The sequence below is a fragment of the Phyllobates terribilis genome, unplaced genomic scaffold, assembly GCF_046119375.1.
Source record: "Phyllobates terribilis strain yellow unplaced genomic scaffold, ASM4611937v1 Scaffold_4__5_contigs__length_816908805, whole genome shotgun sequence".
NCBI lineage: Eukaryota > Metazoa > Chordata > Amphibia > Anura > Dendrobatidae > Phyllobates > Phyllobates terribilis.
Window position 1 is genome coordinate 675,233,359 of NW_027362764.1, and position 19,770 is coordinate 675,253,128.

General features: G+C 42.4%; 1 non-coding gene and 2 pseudogenes across 1 annotated transcript; all 3 read left to right on the top strand.

Moving 5' to 3' along the window:
- Positions 1 to 1,167: 1,167 nt before the first annotated feature.
- LOC141266838 (5S ribosomal RNA) lies at positions 1,168 to 1,286 on the top strand. Its single transcript, XR_012320859.1, has one exon. It is a non-coding gene; the product is annotated as a 5S ribosomal RNA (ribosomal RNA).
- Positions 1,287 to 1,912: 626 nt separating this feature from the next.
- Positions 1,913 to 2,032, top strand: LOC141267664 (5S ribosomal RNA; annotated as a pseudogene).
- Positions 2,033 to 15,588: 13,556 nt separating this feature from the next.
- LOC141269662 (5S ribosomal RNA) lies at positions 15,589 to 15,708 on the top strand (annotated as a pseudogene).
- Positions 15,709 to 19,770: the final 4,062 nt, after the last annotated feature.

A 19,770-nucleotide genomic window follows, 5' to 3' on the forward strand; every position in this document is an offset into this window, starting at 1 on the left:
AGTTGCAGTCCAGGGTCTTTACTACAACAGGTAAACTGACCCATAAACAGTCCCGGCTAGGAGGGGACCTGGACGTCTGAGAGCAACGGGGAAATTGGCCCTGGTCAGGGTGAGGGTGTAGGCCTACCGTGCTTTCTGCGCTCCTTCTGGCTATCTCCTCCTGATAGGGTAACAGCCCACGTTTCCGAGCTTTCCGTGTATTCTCGCCTGTATGGCCTGCGACGTGGTTTCCTTTCTGCTCCCAGCCTTGTACGGCTTTACTGGTCCCTTTGGTTGTGGCAGGGCCTCCAGGCCTCTTAGGCCAAGGAATGTACAGTCCCTTGCGAACTGGTTCTCTGCTGGGGGATGTGGAATCCTTCCAGCCTCAGACACCAAAGTCTGGTAAAATTAAGTCTTTTCTCTGCCAAGACAGGCTCTCTTCGCCTCTTGTCTCTGGCTTGTGGCTCTCCTCCTGCCACACTTCCTCTTAGGTGCAATCAACTTTCTGTCCCTGCTCCACTCTGGGACACGTCTCAGAGCTGAGACAGGCAATCCAGTTCTCTCTAACCCTGCCACCAGCACCAGCTTTTATAGGGGCAGCCTGCTCCCCCTACTGGCCTGAGACAGGAGGCATTGCATGCTAATGTTCCCCTGACAAGAGAACCTCCCCCTTGCTCTCAGACACAGCTTTAATACATTTTGTGGCATCCAGGCCAGGGTGACACACATGGTGACGGAGAGGTTGTAGGGGCAGATAGGGGGTGTTGTCACGTGCGAGCACGTGTGCATGCTGGCTTGTGTGTGAGAGTGCGCTTCCTAGGTGTGGCGCGCTGCAGACAGTCAAAGGGATTGTTCCCTTTCATTAAAAGTTAATCCCCGGCTGCAGCCTATTAGAAAGCAACTAACCGTGCTCTACTCACCCGACCCGGGTCTACTGGTGAGTCTCGCCTCTGCTCCCGGCCTGTGGTATTGGCCGTGAAGCTGACGTTCCGTCGACAGCGCTGCAGCCGATCAGTGAGCTCAGCGGCTCTGAGTGGGGCGTTGTGTCTACAAGACCTTTTAAGGAAGCCAGCAAAAAAATTGAAGAGAAGGGAAAGCACAAAAGGACCTGGTCTTGCTGAACACTGGAAAGGGCAGCCGGCAGCCAGACGTCAAAGTAGAAAAGCAGCAAGTGAGAGGCTAATCTCTGCCTATGGCCACACCACCCTGAACGCGCAAAATCTCGTCTGATCTCAAAAGCTAAGCAGGGTTGGGCCTGGTTAGTACTTGGATGGGAGACCACCTGGGAATACCAGGTGCTGTAGGCTTTTGCTTTGCTTTTTCCTTCCTTCCACCAGCAGGGGTCACTCTCTTCTATGCCTTTTTTCCATTCCCTTTCACAAGTGCACACATTCATTCTCTTTTCTTTTTTTCATTTGCTTTCTCTCTTGCGCTATTTCATCTCTGCAAAATACCAGCATCCTTCTGATCACCGTGGGCCTCCAGCATTGTTGCTTCTTTACTTTTAATACTAGGCTCCTTTTCACCAGGACCAGCGTCTCCCCCGTGGCTGGAGGCAACCACCGGTAACCCCAAGCAGAAGACCTTTGCAGGCAACACGACCCTCCCCCCTGAAGAGCAGCTCAAAGTCACTGGCAACCATCTCACCCTCTTCCTTCATTCACCCCTGGACGTCTCGCTCCGCCCCCAAGTTACGGGTCCAGCTTGCTCTTTCTGTCACATTACCGCGATGAAGGGTTTAGCCTGCAGGAGACCCTGCGCCGAGCCATTTTTGAAGACACCTGATGCGGCGGGTGAATCACTGCTAAACAAACCACACCTGTAGGGACGGCACAGCCTTTGCATGGACCCTTCGGAGCCCGCCCCGTCACGGCCAGATTGCTCGCCACCAAGCGATCCTGAGAAAGGCTGGCCGGGCGATGTATCGAGCAGCTTCTACTGGCCATACTACCTTGGATACGCCTGATCTCATCTGATCTCGGAAGCAAAGCAGGGCTGGGCTTGGACAGTACTCGGATGGGAGACCTCCTGGGAATACCGGGTGCTGTAGACCATTTTGATGATGTTTTTACCTACTGCCCAGCTCGGCTAGCATGGAACGGCGCCTTGTCGGACACCGACCCAAAGTAACTTAGATGATGGAAGCCCCAAGGCCTCTGAGCCAGTTGGCAGCTAAGTACGCTACCCCGCCGCCTTCACGCAGGCCTGACACCGAGCTCCTTGCCACGACTAGGAGTGCTTATTGACTCCGCAGCTCGCCGTGTGGAAATGATGGCGTTAAAAGCAACCGGGGCCGTGAAGGGGCCAGGCTTTCAGCAGGTGCCCAGGGAAGGTTTTGGATGCCGGTCGCCTAGCGAGGGCCAGCAGAAGTAACATGTTTCTCTGCAAAGAAGCTTGTGTAACCAAGCCAGACGGCTGACAAAGAGCTAACCTCAGTGAAAGGAAGGCAAGGAAGGTGCGGAAGGAATTGGGGAGGGGGGGGTGATTCCTGCTAGGGCCCTGAAATCATAAAACAGGCAGGAGAGTCTGACGCATGGTGACGGAGAGGTTGTAGGGGCAGATAGGGGGTGTTGTCACGTGCGAGCACGTGTGCATGCTGACTTGTGTGTGAGAGTGCGCTTCCTAGGTGTGGCGCGCTGCAGACAGTCAAAGGGATTGTTCCCTTTCATTAAAAGTTAATCCCCGGCTGCAGCCTATTAGAAAGCAACTAACCGCGCTCTACTCACCCTACCGGTGAGTCTCGCCTCTGCTCCCGGCCTGTGGCATTGGGCGTGAAGCTGACGTTCCGTCGACAGCGCTGCAGCCGATCAGTGAGCTCAGCGGCTCTGAGTGGGGCGTTGTGTCTACAAGACCTTTTAAGGAAGCCAGCAAAAAAATTGAAGAGAAGGGAAAGCACAAAAGGACCTGGTCTTGCTGAGCACTGGAAAGGGCAGCCGGCAGCCAGACGTCAAAGTAGAAAAGCAGCAAGTGAGAAGCTTGTCTCTGCCTACGGCCACACCACCCTGAACACGTCCGATCTCATCTGATCTTGGAAACTAAGCAGGGTCGGGCCTGGTTAGTACTTGGATTCGAGACTGTAAAATAATACGCTTCCTGTATTATTTTTTTCTACTGAGGACTTCTCAAAGTATCAATATCACGATATTCTTATAAAAAAATGTATCTATTTATTCTTGGATTGTTCATTAAAAAGAATCAGATTGCAGCAGGTACATACCATAATTAGTTATAAAGTAATTGTCCATTTGTCCATAATTAGCTTAATTGTTGAGATTCACCCATCTTTCCTTGGATCCTGGCTGGTAAATCATGTCTTTGTCCAGCATGTGTCCAGGCCTACATGTCATCTGCTTCTCAGCATGAAGATTCTGTGTCTTGTGGGGCACAGCAAGAGAGCCCCCCCTTTATGTACCATGGGCTTTTATAGCCAGTCGTAAGGACACCTGTTCTACATATGGTAGTGAACCAAAAATACACACACAAATAGCGCATGTCAACTAGACACGATGGCTGAGGCATAGAACTCAGAAAAATGATTATCGATTAACATTCCAAATGAATTTCCATAATTAACCATTTAACATTTCCCCCTTTTTTGAGAATAAAAGGACTTTAACTGAAATTTCTCAAAAGAAGATACATTCATCAATCATTTTTTCTTTCCTTCTTCCTTGGCAATATCATTAAATTTCCATAATAATAATAGTAATAATAGTATCAATATCGGATTATTGTTATATAATAATGTGAATTCATGTTATGGTAAGCCGTGACTAATATTCATTTAATATGTATAATTATACTTCCCTATATCTAAATTGAAGCAATCGCGGGTTCAATCGTCATCATCTGATGTCATCGGGTCGTCGTCTCGTCTTCTTCTTGGTTCTTTTATAACACAGTCTTTAGATGAAAACTCCTTTGAAATAAATTACAGCATGTAGATATTGTACAGTCCATAATTGTGTTCATTATTGTTCAGTCCATAAACTGTACTCTTTATTAGAAAGATCATGTATGTCAGTTGATAAGAAAACAAAGTCCATGGATGAAATGTAGCTTTAATATCTGTGCAGTGTCACCTGGACTTACGTTGGATCGTCTTTGGAATCTTCCGTGTGTCCGCACTGGTCTCGTGTCACTTTTGGAACAGATGTGACGTCTTTGGTCAGTAAAGCAAGGGTTAACTTGACACTTTCCTGCTTTATATAGCACCATAACCAGTACTCAGTCCTTTATATACAGGACACATATGCCAGGTATTACCTGTTCACCAGCTTTCATTGAAGCGTTGCAGGTCATAAGAAACCACTGGAACGTGATGAAACTTAAACACATCACAGTACATATAGGATCATCGTCCTCTGCCGTCCTGGTGATCAGTGGTGTGAATTGTATTGTATGTAATGGACACAGTCTATTATAACACTTTATTAAGATAGAATTCATAATTGCGATGTCTTGATTGAAGTCTTCATTCCCTAATCTGATACCAAATCTGGCAGTTTTTCCTAACCTATAATATCACAGCGTACCATAGCAATCAGTAATATCCATCTAATTATTATCAAAATATTAAAATAAATTATGTTTGGAATAATAAACAATAATAGATAATAATTCATTATCAATCAAGTTCTCCATATGATAGAACATTTTTATGTCATAGGTGTAATTACCTTTTCCAACCCATAGGTGTCAGTGTATTTTGAAAAAACAAGTTTTTATATCTTTATTAAACCAATAATATCAAAGAATGTATACTCCTGAACCAAAATGAATAAATATATGAATGTATGAATGAATGAATGAATGAATGAATAAATGAATGAATGAATTGTTGTGTTTACTCAGAAAATGTAAACATTTTTTTCTTTAGCAATATATATTTAATGAAGCAATACTCTTGTATTAGACATTACTTTATTAAATATGAATGTGTTTTCTCAATTGAGATATTGAACTCAAATAAAATCAAATGAGAATTAAAAAATGAAAAAATAGAAAAATAAGAAGTATAAAGTAAGAATAAAATTTTAAAAATGAAAAATAAAATTAAGAGTAAAAAGAAGAATGTAAATAAAAATAAGGCCTTTAAATTTTAATGACAAATGCAGAGTAATTATCTTCTCCGTAAAAAATACCCTTATATCTCCATTATCTGGATGATTTCAAATTTGTCATAACCTTGTACCACCAAAAAATATTAAATTATGCAACTTTGCATGTAATACCCTTCTTAATTATACCATAGTACCTTATTATTATTTCTTCTTTATTAAAATGTGTGGAAAATAAGTATTGATCAAAAGTGATTATGTAATCAGGATCAAAAACACATTTTCTCCCTTAATACCAAAAATATTATTTTATAAAATTTATGTATATATCAGAACCAAATTAAAAATAATTATTCTTCTAGAAATATTGTGCATAAATTTCATATCGATGAGTAGCATAGATTTGACTAAAGAGAGGTGTGTACCTATTTAGGTAACCATTAAAAATAATATTATAGTTATTCAAGAATATTATCATGTGGAAAATTATTCTAAATATAAATTTGCTTTGTAAACCATTTTGATGTGTGGTTGCCCTTATCCACTATTAGTTAAATCAAGAAATAATAATTATTAAAGAAATATAGAAATATATACATGTAGATACAGTGCCTACAAGTAGTATTCAACCCCCTGCAGATTTAGCTGGTTTGATAAGATGCAAATAAGTTAGAGCCTTCAAACTGCAAACGAGAGTAGGTTTTATGAACAGAAGCATAAATCTTACAAACCAAAAAGTTATGTTGCTCAGTTGAATTTTATTAAATTTTAAACATAAAAGTGTGGGTCAATTATTATTCAACCTCTATGTTTAATATTTTGTGGAATAACCCTTGTTTGCAATTACAGCTAATAATCGTCTTTTATAAGACCTGATCAGGCCGGCACAGGTCTGTGGAGTTATCTTGGCCCACTCCTCCATGCAGATCTTCTCCAAGTTATCTAGGTTCTTTGGGTGTCTCATGTGGACTTTATTCTTGAGCTCCTTCCACAAGTTTTCAATTGGGTTAAGGTCAGGAGACTGACTAGGCGACTCTAACACCTTGACTTTTTCCCTCTTGAACCAGGCCTTGGTTTCCTTGGCTGTGTGCTTTGGGTCGTTGTCTTGTTGGAAGATGAAATTACGATCCATCTTAAGATCCTTGATGGAGGAGCGGAGGATCTTGGCCAAAATCTCCAGGTAGGCCGTGCTATCCATCTTCCCATGGATGCGGACCAGATGGCCAGGCCCCTTGGCAGAGAAACAGCCCCACAGCATGATGCTGCCACCACCATGCTTGACTGTAGGGATGGTATTCTTGGGGTCGTATGCAGTGCCATCCAGTCTCCAAACGTCACGTGTGTGGTTGGCACCAAAGATCTCGATCTTGGTCTCATCAGACCATAGAACCTTGAACCAGTCTGTCTCAGAGTCCTCCAAGTGATCATGAGCAAACTGTAGACGAGCCTTGACATGACGCTTTGAAAGTAAAGGTACCTTACGGGCTCGTCTGGAGCGGAGACCATTGCGGTGGAGTACGTTACTTATGGTATTGACTGAAACCAATGTCCCCACTGCCATGAGATCTTCCAGGAGCTCCTTCCTTGTTGTCCTTGGGTTAGCCTTGACTCTTCGGACAATCCTGGCCTCGGCACGGGAGGACACTTTCAAAGGCTGTCCAGGCCGTGGAAGGCTAACAGTAGTTCCATAAGCCTTCCACTTACTGATGATGCTCCCAACAGTGGAGACAGGTAGGCCCAACTGCTTGGAAAGGGTTTTGTACCCCTTGCCAGCCTTGTGACCCTCCACGATCTTGTCTCTGATGGCCTTGGAATGCTCTTTTGTCTTTCCCATGTTGACCATGTCTGAGTGCTGTTCACAAGTTTGGGGAGGGTCTTAAATAGTCAGAAAAGGCTGGCAAATAGATCTTTAATCCACACATGTGAAGCTCATTATTCTTGGTGCCTGAACTACTTCTTAATACTTTAGGGGGAACAAACAGAATTCTTGTGGTTTGAGGGGTTGAATAATAAATGACACTCTGAATTAACTTTTAACGTTTTAAAAAAACAAAAAAACAAAAAAAAAGTTGCTGCAGTGCATTTCCCACTTCCAGGCTGATCTACAGTACAAATGTCACAATGCCAAGTTAATTCCGCATGTGTCAACCACCTAAATCTGCAGGGGGTTGAATACTACTTGTAGGCACTTTAATACCTAATTATGTATTATAATTTCCTCAGAATTAAATATATTTTTGTACCTTCACATAAAGAAACATTTTTTTTTTCAAACATACAAACATACGAGGCCTCTGTCATATCAATCACACTTAGCAGCTGCTGATTTACTCATCTGTCACCTTCACTCTGACATTCACAGATCTGTTCAACTCAAACATTCCACATATGAAGTTTTAGATATATATATATATATTTAACCCAAAATTGTTGTATCCCAATTTATTAATGCGCATTGCCATATCAATTGAATATCTTTATATTTATATACTGGATTTTGGCTGTTGGAGCTGAAAAGAGGACATCGGTAAACCAGGGGAGGAGTCCTGAGGAGATAATTTGCATATTCCCACTGCATTTTGGGGTAAGTGAAGAGTCTCCGCGAGCTCAAAGAACACTGGATTTTGGCTGTTGGAGCTGAAAAGAGGACATCGGTAAACCAGGGGAGGAGTCCTGAGGAGATAATTTGCATATTCCCACTGCATTTTGGGGTAAGTGAAGAGTCTCCGCGAGCTCAAAGAACACTGGATTTTGGCTGTTGGAGCTGAAAAGAGGACATCGGTAAACCAGGGGAGGAGTCCTGAGGAGATAATTTGCATATTCCCACTGCATTTTGGGGTAAGTGAAGAGTCTCCGCGAGCTCAAAGAACACTGGATTTTGGCTGTTGGAGCTGAAAAGAGGACATCGGTAAAGCTTTTTTTTTAAGCTTTTTTCACTGTTTTCAGAACATTAACAATAAGAACATGGAAGAGTCCAGGAGCTATTTGGTGAGCTGCATATCCTGCTACATGTTCACAGACTTGCCAGTGGAAAAGCCAAACTTCACATGCCAGAAATGCAAGCTTGTGTCCCTGTTGGAGGAAAAGTTGCGAAATCTAGAAGAGAGGTTAACTACCTTGAAAATCATTAAGGAAGGTGAAGAGTTCTTAGACAGAGCAGAATTATCTCTTCATGATTCAGAAGGAGAAGAAATTCGAACTGCACCTGACGAAACAGAGGAATGGAAGCATGTGACCCACAGAAGCAGGAGGATCGAGAGGCAGTCAGCACAGATACTGCTCAGGAACCAGTACCAGGCTCTCACGCAGGAGAACCATGAAAAAATACAGCAAAATAAGACTTTGCCAGCAATGAATAACCTTGTAAGCCCTCAGAATCCTCCTGGATGGAAAAAGAAGAATGTTGTGAAGAAAAAACGGAGAGTGGTGGTCATGGGGGATTCCCTGTTAAGAGGAACAGAGGCCGCTATCTGCAGACCAGACATAACCTCAAGAGAAATGTGCTGTCTTCCAGGAGCAAAAATTAAAGATGTGTCTGACAGGATATCAAGATTCTTCAGACCTACAGATCACTACCCATTCCTGCTACTACATGTGGGGACAAATGACACGGCAAGAAAGGACCTGTAAACCATCTGCAGTGACTTTGAAGACTTAGGCAAGAAAGTGAAAGAATTGGGAGCGCAGGTGGTCTTCTCATCCATCCTCCCAGTGGATGGCCATGGAACAATGAGGTGGAATAAGATTCTACAGGTGAACAACTGGCTACATCGATGGTGCCGTCAACAAGGATTTGGATTTCTGGATCACGGAATGAATTACCTATACGATGGACTACTTGCTAGAGATGGGGTGCACCTTACGAAGACTGGAAAACATGTATTTGGAAGTCGCCTTGCTACACTCATCAGAAGAGCTTTAAACTAGAACAATGTGGGAAGGGAAGCAAAAGGCCAGAAAAAGCCATACAGCTGACAAATACTATTGAGATCTCTGCTACTGGAAGTGGAAAGGAAGAACAAAGACAAAACAATTTAAATAATAAAAATATGGGAGGAAGAGAAACCAATCACAAACTAAAATGTTTTTATACAAATGCACAAAGCATGAGCAACAAACAAGGAGAATTGGAACTACTAACGCAGGAAAAGGAATATGATGTCATTGGAATCACTGAAACTTGGTGGGACGATACACATGATTGGAATAAAAGGCTAAAAGGATACAACTTATTTGCAAGAAACAGACTTGATAAACGAGGAGGAGGTGTTGCATTGTATGTTAGAAAAGCGTATATCTGCACAGAGATTGAAGCTTCAGAGACTGGGAGTTCTGTGGAAACTGTTTGGGTAAGAATACAAGGAGAGAACAACGGAAAGGACACCATTGTAGGCATTTAATACAGGCCACCTGGGCAAGCTGAAGATATGGATGAACTCTTTATGTATCAAATGACCAAGTTCTCCAAAAAATATGACGTAGTGGTCATGGGAGATTTCAACTATTCAGACATTTGTTGGGAATCTCTGTCAAGTAAAACTAACAGGTCAAGCAAATTCTTATCCTCTCTTGCTGAAAACTTTATCTTGTAGGGGAGAAAAAAAGTGGATCTGCTACTTTGGATCTAATCCTTATAAACAGGGAGGAAATGGTTGAGGAGGTAAAGGTGGCTGGGACCCTAGGAGGCAGCGATCATGCTATTATAGAATTTTGGATAACTAGAGGAGGAAGACATGTGAAGACTCAAACTTCAAGGTTAGATTTTAGAAAGGCAGATTTTAAGAGACTCAGAAAGAGAATAGGAGGGATCCAATGGCTGGATGTCCTTAAGGACAAAAATGTCCAGGAAGGATGGGAAATTTTTAAAAATGAGATTCTCAAAGCACAATCGTTAACAATCCCGAAAAGTAGGAAGAATGGGAAGCATTTAAGGAAACCAGGATGGATGAACACAGAACTTAAACACATGCTAAAAAGAAAGAAAGAAATGTTTATTAAATGGAAAGAGGGAGGCATATCTAAAGAAGATTATAATGCAGTCTGCAGATCCAGTAGGGCACGTATCAGGTTAGCTAAAGCTGACAATGAGTTAAGGCTTGTAAGAGATGTCAAAAGCAATAAAAAAGGATTTTGGGGGTATGTCAAAAGTAAAAGAAAAGTCAAAGATGCTATAGGATTTTTACAGGATGAAAATGGAGAAATGGTAAGAGAGGATGTTGAGAAGGCCGAACGTTTTAATTCTTATTTTGCATCTGTTTTCTCTCAGAAAGAAAATGTAACATCAACTGATCTCCACTGTCCTTTTAAAGGAATAGAGGAATCCAAGTTATCTGTAAACAGAAAGATTGTGAGGGAATATTTAGCTAACATAAATGAGTTCAAGTCTCCAGGTCCAGATGAATTACACCCCAGAGTACTGAAGGAGATCGTAGAAGTAATTTTAGAACCACTCTCCATAATCTTTGAAAATTCTTGGAGAACAGGAGAAGTCCCAGAAGACTGGAGAAGAGCAAATGTTGTTCCTATCTTCAAAAAGGGGAAGAAGGTGGACCCAGGGAACTATAGGCCGGTGAGTCTGACTTCTATACCAGGAAAGATCTTTGAACAAATTATTAAACAACATGTATGTAAGTACATGGATAAGAATGAAGTGATTAACCAGAGTCAGCATGGGTTTGTAACTAACAAGTCATGTCAGACTAACTTAATTTCCTTCTATGACAGAATCACTGACTGGGTGGATCAGGGAAATGCTGTAGATATAGTATATCTTGACTTCAGCAAAGCATTTGACAAAGTATCTCACACCATCCTTATTGAAAAAATGACCAAGTATGCAATGGACCAGGCAACTGTTAGGTGGATTCATAACTGGCTTAGTGATCGGACTCAAAGGGTGGTTGTAAATGGCTTCACATCCAGCTGGATGAATGTCTCAAGTGGGGTACCACAGGGCTCCGTCCTGGGACCTGTATTGTTCAACATCTTTATCAATGATTTAGATGAAGGAATTGAGGGTAAACTGATTAAATTTGCTGATGACACAAAGCTAGGAGGGATAGCTAATACTAGAGAAGAGAGAGAGAGGATTCAAAAATACCTAAATAAACTGGAGCAGTGGGCAGCAACCAACAGAATGGTTTTTAACAGGGAAAAATGCAAAGTACTACATCTGGGCAATAAAAAATGAAAAAAGCATATACAGAATGGGAGGAATAGAGCTAAGCAACAGTACATGTGAAAAAGACTTAGGTATACTAATAGATCATAGACTGAACATGAGTCAACAGTGTGATGCAGCAGCAAAAAAGGCAAATACAATTCTGGGATGTATTAACAGAAGCATACAGTCTAGATCACGTGAAGTCATTATCGGTCTTTACTCCTCTTTGGTCAGACCTCATCTGGAATAATGTGTACAGATTTGGGCACCACATTTTAAAAAAGACATAGACAAACTGGAGCAAGTTCAGAGAAGAGCGACCAGAATGGTGACTGGTCTGCAAACCATGTCCTATGAGGAACGGTTGCAGGATTTGGGAATGTTTAGCTTGCAGAAAAGAAGACTGAGAGGAGACTTAATAGCTGTCTACAAATATGTCAAGGGCTGTCACATTGTAGAAGGATCATCTTTATTCTCATTTGCACAAGGAAAGACTAGAAGCAATGGGATGAAACTAAATGGGAGGAGACACAGATTAGATATTAGAAAAAGCTTTTTGACAGTTAGGGTGATTAATGAGTGGAACAGGCTGCCACGAGAGGTGGTGAGTTCCCCTTCAATGGACGTCTTCAAACAGAGGCTGGACAGACATCTGTCTGAGATGATCTAGTGAATCCTGCTTTGAGCAGGGGGTTGGACCAGATGACCAGGAGGTCCCTTCCAACTCTACCATTCTATGATTCTATGATTCTATTTCTTTGAATATTCCCCAAGTACATATTATATAATATGAGAGTAAGTCACTGGAATTTCAGACACTTGAAAAAACTCTTGTCTTAGATTCTTTTTTCACTGGCTGCCCGGTCTTAAGTTACATCAGTTGAAAATAGAATGAATGGGATCCTATACTATTAGCTCAAAGTTCAAAGGCCACAGCTGTCACACGTCATGCTGTAAAGATACTTTAATTTGCACGAACACTTCATGCACAGAAAATATTAGCAACACAAAAGAATTAATAAGTATTACATATATATTATAGTTCAACTAGATATATTGTTATTATTTTAAAATGTTATACACATAAAATCATGCAATTTTTTCACTTCCTGTGTGAATAAAGAAATAAATCCATTTTAGAGTTCTTTGATCAAATCCTGCTTTGGAATGAAAACTCTAACGAAATATAAGAAAATAAAATTAAATATCAAATTCATACAGAAACAGAATTATTTAAATATCTTATACATATATTGGTTGGTTCTAATGTAATTCAAAATATTGCTACTTAAATTTATATATATGAAGTTCTAATTTATTAATTAATATATATATATATTTTATAAACGTATATATAAATACAATTATACGCAATCTCTACTTAGACAAGTGTATATATATATATATATATATATATATATATATGAACTATTAGAAACTATGTAACTACAATTTTACTGTATAAGATTATAAATAAATATTGAGACATTGTATTACATTTTGATACAACATTATAATTACAGTTTTTCCTTAGCCACTCCCTAAACCAAATCTTCTGTCTCTCTCAAATATCTCCAGGAACGCCCAATTTAGGAAAGACATTTTTCTATCCTTCAAAACCTCAGAGAACTGCCTGTTCTTCTGTCCACATTCCATGACGTCACTGTGAGTTGGTCGTCTCACCTGTCTCTGTCCATCAGTTTCAGCCATTTTCCTTTTTAGAGAATCACAGTTCTGACTGAGAATTAACTCATTCTGTGGAGAGATGGATCTTTGCACTGGCTGATATGGCTTATAACATATATGAAATCTTCTTCGTATTTGATAGAGTTCACTATGGGGATGACTCAGTCTAGGAGAGTTTGATATTGGCTTTTGGTAAGATTTTACCTTTCCTGGTTTTATAAATTTAGCTTGATTTATTTTCTTTTCACGATTCTCATGTTTTCTAACAAAATCCAGCATCTGCGCACATTCAAATAATGAATTTTTTTGTGATGCCATAACTTGGGAAACTGAATTTAGGAATTTGAATTTTTGTACAAAAGTTGTTATCATATGTTGTACTTTTCCATTTTTGATGAGAGCTTTGTACAACCGTTCAAATATGGACATGTATGTATATGTACATTCCTTCCTACCAATCCTTAGTTTCTGCAGATCTTCTATTTTGGGAAAATCCTTTGTGACACAATAAATCAAATATCTTAATCTGTCCGAATCATTTTCCCATCCATTAGGAGAGTCATTTTCACAGGGCATTAAATGTAAACGTCTGGACAATGTCACAGGAATCCATATTTTAAATAATTGATTCCTCTCCTCATTGGATAAATCAAACGTATCAGAGAAGCTCTCAAATGTCTCTGAATTTCTACAGGCATGGATTTTGACATCATATTTTGGCATGATTTTGTATAATTTCAGCAAATTTTTCCTCATTTTAATTTGGAGTTGAGCCTGGGTAATTCCAGATTTCTCTGATATTTTTAGTGGCTCTTGTACGTCCGTTCCTCCTACGTCACTCAAGTCTCCTCCCACATCACCTAGTATGTCGGTTTCTCGTATGTCAGTCATGTCTCCTCCCATGTCAGGTTTCTGTATGTCCATCTCTTGGTCAGACCCAAGGTCACCTTCAGTTACAGACACGTGTCTTACTTCTTGTTCATTTTCCACATTACAGTCAGAATCAGTATCACCGTCTGACACTTCTACACTATTTTCCTGCTTAGGAATCTCTAACACAAGACTATGAAAAAAATCTACCAAAAGTAGAATATTTCTCAATTTCTGTTTGTCTCTATTTACCAATTTAGAAGTTAACTGTAAATTCTGCAATTCACATTCTTTGTATAAACTGAGCCACAAAACTTCTATGTCATCTCCTACATTAACTTTGAAATTAATATTACTTTGTTTAGCAAAAGAAGAAATTATATCCATATTTTGCTTACCTTAAGATTCCTTGGCTTCTCTTTATCAGCACGTCCTGTCTTCAGTTTGTCTGATTCTTTTCCTGTGTGATTCTGTTCCTTGTTAGTACCTATTTTTCCTGTCTTTCCTCAGTCTGTAGGTCCTTTCTGCTTCTCGTGACAAACTAGTGAATTTACTGACACGTGAACAACAGCTGTTCAGCTCGTCAGGACTCCCCCCTTGTTCACGGAAGAAATTCACTTACTTAATTTAAAAAACAAAAAAACAGGACTGGCTGGCTCACCATTGTAAAATAATACTCTTCCTGTATTATTTTTTTCTACTGAGGACTTCTCAAAGTATCAATATCACGATATTCTTATAAAAAAGTGTATCTATTTATTCTTGGATTGTCCATTAAAAAGAATCAGATTGCAGCAGGTACATACAATAATTAGTTATAAAGTAATTGTCCATTTGTCCATAATTAGCTTAATTGTTGAGATTCACCCATCTTTCCTTGGATCCTGGCTGGTAAATCATGTCTTTGTCCAGCATGTGTCCAGACCTACATGTCATCTGCTTCTCAGCATGAAGATTCTGTGTCTTGTGGGGTGGGCAGAGCAAGAGAGCCCCCCCTTTCTGTACCATGGCCTTTTATAGCCAGTCGTATGGACACCTGTTCTACATATGGTAGTGAACCAAAAATACACACACAAATAGCGCATGTCAACTAGACACGATGGCTGAGGCATAGAACTCAGAAAAATGATTATCGATTAACATTCCAAATGAATTTCCATAATTAACCATTTAACAGAGACCGCCTGCTAATACCAGGTGCTGTAGGCTTTTGCTTTTTCCTTCCTTCCACCAGCAGGGGGCACTCTCTTCTATGCCTTTTTTCCATTCCCTTTCACAAGTGCACACATTCATTCTCTTTTCTTTTTTTCATTTGCTTTCTCTCTTGCGCTATTTCATCTCTGCAAAATACCAGCATCCTTCTGATCACCGTGGGCCTCCAGCATTGTTGCTTATTTACTTTTAATACTAGGCTCCTTTTCACCAGGACCAGCATCTCCCGGGTGGCTGGAGGCAACCACTGGTAACCCCAAGCAGAAGACCTTTGCAGGCAACACGACCCTCCCCCCTGAAGAGCAGCTCAAAGTCACTGGCAACCATCTCACCCTCTTCCTTCATTCACCCCTGGACGTCTCGCTCCGCCCCCAAGTTACGGGTCCAGCTTGCTCTTTCTGTCACATTACCGCGTTGAAGGGTTTAGCCTGCAGGAGACCCTGCGCCGAGCCATTTTTGAAGACACCTGATGCGGCGGGTGAATCACTGCTAAACAAACCACACCTGTAGGGACGGCACAGCCTTTGCATGGACCCTTTGGAGCCCGCCCCGTCACCACCAGATTGCTCGCCATCAAGCGATCCTGAGAAAGGCTGGCCGGGCGATGGATCAAGCAGCGTCTACTGGCCTTACCACCTTGGATACGCCTGATCTCGTCTGATCTCGGAAGCAAAGCAGGGCTGGGCTCGGACATTACTTGAATGTGAGACCTCCTGGGAACACCGGGTGCTGTAGACCATTTTGATGACGTTTTTGCCCTACTGCCCAGCTCGGCTAGCATGGAACGGCGCCTTGCCGGACACCGACCTTAAGTAACTTAGATGGTGGAAGCCCCAAGGCCTCTGATCCAGTTGGCAGCTAAGTACGCTACCCCGCCGCCCTTCTCGCAGGCCTGACACCGAGCTCCTTACCACGGCTAGGAGTGCTTATTGACTCCGCAGCTCGCCGTGTGGAAATGATGGCGTTAAAAGCACCCGGGGCCGTGAAGGGGCAGGCTTTCAGCAGGTGCCCAGGGAAGGTTTTGGATGCCGGCCGCCTTGCGAGGGCCAGCAGAAGTAACATGTTTCTCTGCAAAGAAGCTTGTGTAACCAAGCCAGACGGCTGACAAAGAGCTAACCTCAGTGCAAGGAAGGCAAGGAAGGTGCGGAAGGAATTGGGGAGGGGGGGGTGATTCCTGCTAGGGCCCTGAAATCATAAAACAGGCAGGAGAGTCTGACGCATGGTGACGTAGAGGTTGTAGGGGCAGATAGGGGGTGTTGTCACGTGCGAGCACGTGTGCATGCTGGCTTGTGTGTGAGAGTGCGCTTCCTAGGTGTTGCGCGCTGCAGACAGTCAAAGGGATTGTTCCCTTTCATTAAAAGTTAATCCCCGTCTGCAGGCTATTAGAAAGCAACTAACCGCGCTCTACTCACCCTACCCGGGTCTACCGGTGAGTCTCGCCTCTGCTCCCGGCCTGTGGCATTGGCTGTGAAGCTGACGTTCCGTCGACAGCGCTGCAGCTGATCAGTGAGCTCAGCGGCTCTGAGTGGGGCCTTCTGTCTACAAGACCTTTTAAGGAAGCCAGCAAAAAAATTGAAGAGAAGGGAAAGCACAAAAAGACCTGGTCTTGCTGAGCACTGGAAAGGGCAGCCGGCAGCCAGACTTCAAAGTAGAAAAGCAGCAAATGAGAGGCTTGTCTGTGCCTTCAAAGTAGAAAAGCAGCAAGTGAGAGGCTTGTCTGTGCCTTCAAAGTAGAAAAGCAGCAAGTGAGAGGCTTGTCTGTGCCTACTGCCAAACCACTCTGTACCCGCCTGATCTTGTCTAATCTTGGAAGCTAAGCAGGGTTGGGCCTGGTTAGTACTTGGATGGGAGACTACCAGGTGCTGTAGGCTTTTGCTTTTTCCTTCCTTCCACCAGCAGGGGGCACTCTCTTCTATGCCTTTTTTCCATTCCCTTTCACAAGTGCACACATTCATTCTCTTTTCTTTTTTTCATTTGCTTTCTCTCTTGCGCTATTTCATCTCTGCAAAATACCAGCATCCTTCTGATCACCGTGGGCCTCCAGCATTGTTGCTTCTTTACTTTTAATACTAGGCTCCTTTTCACCAGGACCAGCGTCTCCCAAGTGGCTGGAGGCAACCACCGGTAACCCCAAGCAGAAGACCTTTGCAGGCAACACGACCCTCCCCCCTGAAGACCAGCTCAATGTCACTGGCAACCATCTCACCCTCTTCCTTCATTCACCCCTGGACGTCTCGCTCCGCCCCCAAGTTACGGGTCCAGCTTGCTCTTTCTGTCACATTACCGCGATGAAGGGTTTAGCCTGCAGGAGACCCTGCGCCGAGACATTTTTGAAGACACCTGATGCGGCGGGTGAATCACTGCTAAACAAACCACACCTGTAGGGATGGCACAGCCTTTGCATGGACCCTTCGGAGCCCGCCCCGTCACGGCCAGAATGCTCTCCACCAAGCGTGTTACAACTCTCCTGTTAGTTTTTTTTTAGTTTGCTGGTCACATGACCATTTTGCCTATTTAATCCGGCTCCGCCCTCTTGGCTTTGCTGGACTTCATTTGTATTTACTACTGTTGAGCTAGCTTGTTGCTCTGTTGCCGTTCTCTGTTAGTTTTGCTAGGTCTTCTGACCCCTATGCCTTTTTGTTGTGTGTTTGTCTTTGACTGCTACTATTTCTGCTAGGAGGTGTCCAACTTTTCCCAGTCCCTAGATCTTGTAGGGATCCCTCCCTCACATCTATATGTCTGCGTTCAGACTAGCCGAGGACTTTAGCGGTTCTGATCGCAGGATCAGGTTCCCCGTTACATCGTAGGGATCTAGTTTAGTTCTATTGTAGGGATAGATCTCCTTTCTTTCCTTAGTCTCTGTAGCAGATCATAACAGTAATTCCAGCCATAAAAAGAAAAAAAAAAAAAAAATTTCTCTAAGGAAAGACCTCCAGTTTTCCATTATGGTCTCGGTGCAAGATTTGGCTCAACGCTTGCAGGGACTCTCTCTGGAGGTGACCAAGCTCCAACAACACATGAGTAGCTGTTCTGGAGCGCATTTTGTGGAACCTAAGGTACGTCTGCCTGATCTATTTTTTGGCAAACAACAAGATTTTTTTTCTTTTAAAAATGCTTGTCTATTATATTTTCGTTTGAGACCCGGATCCTCTGGTGATGAATCACAGCGCATAGGGATCATAATGTCACTTTTGCGCAAAGATCCTCAGGGATGGGCCTTCTCTCTCCAACCTAGCGATCCATGCTTTAGATCAGTGGATAGTTTTTTTTCTGCTTTGGGTTTGTTGTACGATGATCCTGATCGTGTCTCATCTGCTGAGTCTGAATTAAGACGTTTGAGGCAGGGATCAGGTAATGTGGAAAAATATTGTTCTCACTTCCGTCGGTGGTCTGCCCAGGTGGGGTGGAACGATTCTGCTTTGAAAAGCTTGTTTCTTGCAGGGCTATGTGAAAGGGTAAAGGATTTACTGATAGCTTATCCCACACCTGGAAACTTGCAGGAGGCAATGCAATTAGCTATACGGGTGGACAGGAGACTGCGTGAAAGGGTTAATGAGAGCAAATCCTCTGCTGTGTCAGCTTCGAGTTCTGAGAGGTTCTGTGCTGAGAATGGAGAGCCGATGGAAATTGGGGCGATGGCACCCCGCTCTCAGAAAAAAGACCGCCGACTTTCTGAAGGCTTGTGTTTCTATTGCGGAAATTCTGGTCATTTTATTAAGAGCTGTGTGCTTCGTAAGAAGAAAGAAAAAAAAATGGTCAGTCATGCTTGTATTGCCTGTTTAAATTCTAAGGGAGTATTCCTATCTGCCACTACTGCTGCTCAGGATGAATTAATTGAATTTCGGGTATTTGTGGATTGTGGATCTACTCTGAATGTGATTGATGGGGGATTCTTGAAAAAACTTAGATTAGAACCTAAAACTTTGTCATCCCCTATTGCTGTGGTTTCTGTCGATGGCTCTCCCTTGAAGAGTGTTACTCACAAGGTCTGTGAATTTCCCCTCACTATTAATGGTATTCATCAAGAGAATTTGGATTTGGTGGTATTGGATAATTTGCCTTCTCCAGTAATATTGGGGTTACCCTGGTTAAAATTGCACAATCCTGTACTGGATTGGACTACCAATGAAATTAAGTCCTGGAGCCCTAAGTGTTATGACAAGTGTTGTAACGGGCGCATTGTTGCTGTGGATAGAGGGGAATTGCCTGTACCTATTCAGGATTTTTGGAGAGTTTTTTCTGAGGAGGAGTCGCAGGTTTTGCCTCCCCATAGAGACTATGATTGTACCATTGAATTTGTCCCTGGCGCGACTCTTCCTAAGAGTCGTTTATTTAATCTTACTATTCCTGAAAGAAAGGCTTTGGAAGAATACATACAGACAAACTTGGCCGCCGGTCACATTAGGCCTTCCAAGTCTCCTGTGGCTGTTGGATTTTTTTTTGTAAAAAAAAAAGATGGCGGTTTACGTCCTTGTCTGGACTTTCGTGAGATTAATAAAATTACTGTACGCAATCCTTACCCACTGCCATTGATTCCTGATTTATTTAACCAGTTAGTGGGGGCCAAGTGGTTTTCTAAAATTGATCTCCGGGGGGCATACAATTTGTTGCGCAAGAAGGAGGGTGATGAATGGAAGACTGCTTTTAACACTCCTGTGGGTCATTTTGAGAATCTGGTTATGCCTTTTGGTCTCACCAATGCTCCAGCATTTTTTCAGAATCTTATTAATGATATCCTTAGACCTTTAATCGGCAAAAATGTGGTTGTGTATTTGGATGACATTTTGATTTATTCGCCGG